Source organism: Mus caroli, chromosome 13 (assembly GCF_900094665.2).
Source record: "Mus caroli chromosome 13, CAROLI_EIJ_v1.1, whole genome shotgun sequence".
In the NCBI taxonomy this organism is placed as follows: Eukaryota; Metazoa; Chordata; class Mammalia; order Rodentia; family Muridae; genus Mus; species Mus caroli.
This window is the reverse complement of record NC_034582.1, coordinates 76,237,725-76,242,624: the sequence shown is the minus strand read 5'-3', so window position 1 is coordinate 76,242,624 and position 4,900 is coordinate 76,237,725.

Sequence of the window (4,900 nt, the reverse complement as noted above, 5' to 3'; positions counted from 1 at the left end):
CTCTCTCTCTCTCTCTCTCTCTCTCTCTCTCTCTCTCTCTCTCTCTCTCTGTGTGTGTGTGTGTGTGTGTGTGTGTGTGTGTGTGTGTCTGACTGTCGTGTGTGTGTGGGTATATGTATGTTGAGCTGTTTAGTTTCTGTCAACTTCATATAAACCAGGATCATCTGGGAAAAGACAACCTCAAATGAGAACATACCCCCATCAGAATGAGCTGTCTGATCCAGTCTTTGGGGCATGTTCTCAAAGAAGGATTAATGTGGGAGGACCTAGCCTATTGTAAACAATGACGTCCTTGGTACAGGTAATGCTGGGCTGTCTGAAAAAGCAATGTGAGTAAGGAATGGGGAGAAAGGCAGTAAATAGCAGTCATCTGTTCTGCTGGTTAGTTTTCTGTTGTTGTTAACTTGGCACAGTTTGGATCATCTGAGAAGGAACCTCCATTGAGAAAATGTCCCCATGAGATTAGCCTCCCAGACCTGCAGAGCATATTCTTGATTGATACTTAATGTGGAAGGATCCACCACTGTAAACAGTGCCATTCCTGAACAGGTGGTCCTGGATTGTATAGCAAAGCAAACTGAACAAAGCAAAAAGAGCAAGCCAGTAAGCAGCAATCCTCCATAGCCTCTACTTCACCTTCCCTTCATGTTCTCACCTAGACTTCCTACTGTGACTTCCTTCACTGACAGAGTTTATGACCTTGGTGCTGTAACATGAAATAAACCTTTTCCTCCCCAAGTTTCCTTTGGTCATGATGTTGATCACAATACCAGAAACAATATAAATATATATATATATATATGTTGCTTTTATATTTATATATTTTAAATTTATATTTATAATATATATATTCATATATATGTGTGTGTGTGTGTATTCTACACGTATATCATTTGATTTATACACCTCTATATGCGTCACACTTCTTATTTTATTCATTCTTTCATTGATGGGCACCTAGGCTGATTGTACAACTTAGCTATTGTGAATAATATCACAGTAAACAAGGATATTCAAGCATTTTTATTATATGATAATACTCATTTCTTCTAATATATAAAGAGACATTATATCTGGATCACTTTATCGTTCAATTTTTAGTTTTGAGGAACCTCCGTATTGATTTCTGACATATTCTCCACCAGGAATATGGATGTGTGTAGAGTTCTGTCCCATCCTTCAGTCTTCTCCTTCCTACACTTATCTCTAAACACACCATCCCCACTACTCACTCCCATGCCATCAGTGCTGCAGTCTCATAAGGATGCTGCTGTTTGTTTTTCTCAAGATGGTAACTCTCACCTGGGACACATGTAATTTCAGTGTAGATTTGATTGCCATTATCCTGGTGTCTAAAGCTGTTAAATGTTTTTCATGCATTCATTTCCTACTGAGTTTTTGAAAATTATCTAATTTATTTATTAGATTATTTATTTTCTGATATTAATTTTTTAATATCCTATATGTTCCTATCACTGAGCTCCTGATCAACCGCTAAAAACCTAGTAAAAGCCATCTCCATCTATAAGCCTTTCTTCCTTATGACTATTGCTTCCTTTGCTATGTAGCTCTTCCATTTAGTGGAATTCTGTTAGTCAGTTCTTGCTCTTACTGCCTGAGTTACTACCTGTCAATATCTGGACATGTTTTTCCTGCATTATCTTCATCAAGTTGAAGTCGAGGGTCTCACATTAAGGGTTGTGACCCATTTGAATTGTTTTACCACAAAGTAAGAGCTGAAAGTCTATTTTTTCCAGAACCATTTTTAAAAGATATGGGGTTTTTGTTTGTTTGTTTTGGGAGATTTTGTTGTTTGTTTTTGTTTTTTGTTTGTTTGTTTGTAATTGTTTCTGTTTTCGGGGGGGTTAGCATCTTAGTCAAAAATTAGGTGGTTGTAACTCTGGGGTGGGTATTTTGGGAAATTTTGCTCTATTACACCAGTAACATGTTTTACTTCTGTATCAATACTATGTTATTTCTGTCACTATTGCTCCCAAATATAATTTGAAATCGAGTATTTTGATACCAGATTTTCTGATTCTACTAAGAATTGGTTCATTTTGGAATCTTTTGTGCATCCTTGTATTTGTTTCCCCTGGTTCTAAGTGAATTGGATTGTTCCAAGGGACTCTTACTCACCTGTAGATGACTTGTCACATTGGGTAATGATGCCTTTCAAACAAGACCTTCAATCCTGGAAAGAGACCCATTTAGATTTGGGAAATAAATTAACCGTGTAATACTCAAGAAGTTAAAAAAAAAAAACTCATAAGTCTCAGGAATTCCTGAAATGAACAAGATTCACAAGGCCCATTCCCAGAGCTATATAAGCAGTAACAACTGCTAGGGAGAATAGAGGAAAATTTCAGACTGGTACAAATGCCTGAAAGTCATGTAGAGACCTCCAGGGATGTATGTGGCTTTCACAAGTTGTTAGCCATTCTAAGGTGTTCCTTTGAGTTGTTTGCATCTGCTAAATAACTCCTCACACTTTATAAGCAAGCTCCAATAAACTCACTGGTTTGTTAAACTAAGTAGATTTGTTTATATGATCTGTCTTTGGGGGTAAATAAGCATTATTTATGATTCCCCTGAAACGGTCACTCAATAGAACATTTCTACAATATTAATTTCTTCAATCCATGAATGTGGGACATATTTCTATCCTCTTGTGTATTTCCATCTTCTTTCTTTATACAGTGTTCAATTATTTTCACAATAAGATGTCCTTCACCTCCATTGTTGGGTCTATTCTTAAGCATTTTGGGGGCTATTTTAAATAGTGTTTTTTCTTAATATGTTCTCTATCTATCTATCTATCTCTCCATGTGTGTGTGTGTGTGTTTGTGTATACAAATGTATGAAATTAATCTTTCTGATGGCTTCACAATATTGACAGGTGAAACTTGAAGCTGATAAAAATAGTTAGTTTTTTTCTTTTTTCCTTTCCTTTCTTTCTTCCTTCCCTTCTTTTTTTCTTTCTTTCTCTGTAACTAACTAAAACAAAAACCATAACATTGAAGTTGGACAAAGCAAATGAATAGAATAAAAAGAACCCCACGAGAAGGCACAAGAATTACAGACCCATTCATTCACATTCTCAGGAGTCCCCTAAAATTACCAAACTGAAAACTATACACAGAAGACCTGTTGCAGACACGTGTTGTCTCTGTATTTTTGCCTCCATCTCTGTGAGTTTATAAATAAAGCTTCCAATACCAGAACTTGGTTACATTCAATTGAGTTGTTGGCCAAAGGGGACCCATGGAAATCCCCAAACAACCCAGGCTGTTGCCAAAGCAATAGGTTGTTTGTTCTCTGCAAACTGACAGCAAGCATCCTTTGCTGAGGACAACTCATTGAACATGGAGAGTTCAAGCTGCTACCCACATAAAACATTCACCCCACATTCTAGTGTCTTTGGTAATGGAAGGTACTCTGCAAGCTATCAAAGGATACATGAAAACACCAACCCAGCCACAAAAACGTTGGTCTACAACCTGTCCTGCCTGCAAAATATGGCAGGACAATGATGGCATAATGTTTCTGGAAGTAATCAATTCATGTGTGATTTTACTTAAGGCCCATACAAGATGGAACCCATAACAAATACTGCTTGGATGACCAAGATCCAGAGATAGATAGCATAGCCTAGAAACCTAGAGCAAAACCAAATACTACTACTATAAAAAAAAAGTTACAATGAGATGGTTTCTGAGTGATATCATTGTAGACTCATAAATCACTGTTGTATGCAGCCATCATCAGAGAGGCTTTCCTGCTGGAGCAGACTGAAACAAATACTGATACCCCCAGTCAGACACTGCGCAGATAGAGAGAACTTGGAACACAGAGCTCTAAATAGAATTTCTCCATCAAATCCCTCCCTCAGAGTTCAGGGAACCCTGAGAAAGAAGAGACAGAAAAGTATAAAAGACAGAGGATATGGAGGACATGAAGAAGAAGGCCCTCTGAATCAACTGAGATTTCTTCATTTCTTTATTAGCATATTTCTTAGTGGTATATAAAAAAGCTTTAGCTTCCTATATGTTGGTTCTTGAATGCAGCTGCTATGCTGAAAGGGCTCATCAGATATGAGATTTCTGCTGAACCCTGGGGGAGGGTGGGTTGGGGGGGTTGCAGTATAGAATAATATCATCTAAAGATGTAAACTCATCCTTAAATATTTGTATTTTTTTATTTCTTCTCCAGCTTCATTGCTCTAGTTAAGTACCTGACCACTTCTAGCTTAGTGGTTTTCTGGGACTCCTGAGTGTGTGAATTGTGTCTGATTTTCTTGACTTCTCTTGGGCTCTTTATCATATGGTGGGACTTTTGTTGGTTTGTTTTTGGGGAGAATATTTTGGGTTGGGAGGATTTGCTGTTGAACTGAGCTTTTGAGAAATAACATGAGTTGGGTAGGTAGGGAGAAGAAGAGGATCTGGAAGAACTTGGAGGAGGGAAAGAATATGCTCAAAATATAGTTGAATTTTTAAAACATTTTATGTAACAAAGATATAATTTAAAAAGAACAAAACATCAGGAGGCAGAGGCAGGTGGATTACTGTGTTCGAGGCCAGCCTGGTCTACAGAGTGAGTTCCAGGACAGCCAGGGCTATACAGAGAAACCCTGTCTCGAAAAAACCAAAACCAAAACCAAAAACAAAAACAAAAACAAAAAAAAAGAACAAAACAAAAATGAAATGAAACAAAACAAGAAGGAAGGAGGAGGAGGAAGAACAAGAACAAGAAAAACAAGTGAAGGGGAAGAAAAGGAAGAAACAGAACCACCTGAGCACTATGTTGAAGCCACAGTTACTCTGATACCTAAACCACAGAAAGATCCAACAAAGATAGAGAACTTCAGACCAATTTCCCTTATGAATATTGATGCAAAAAT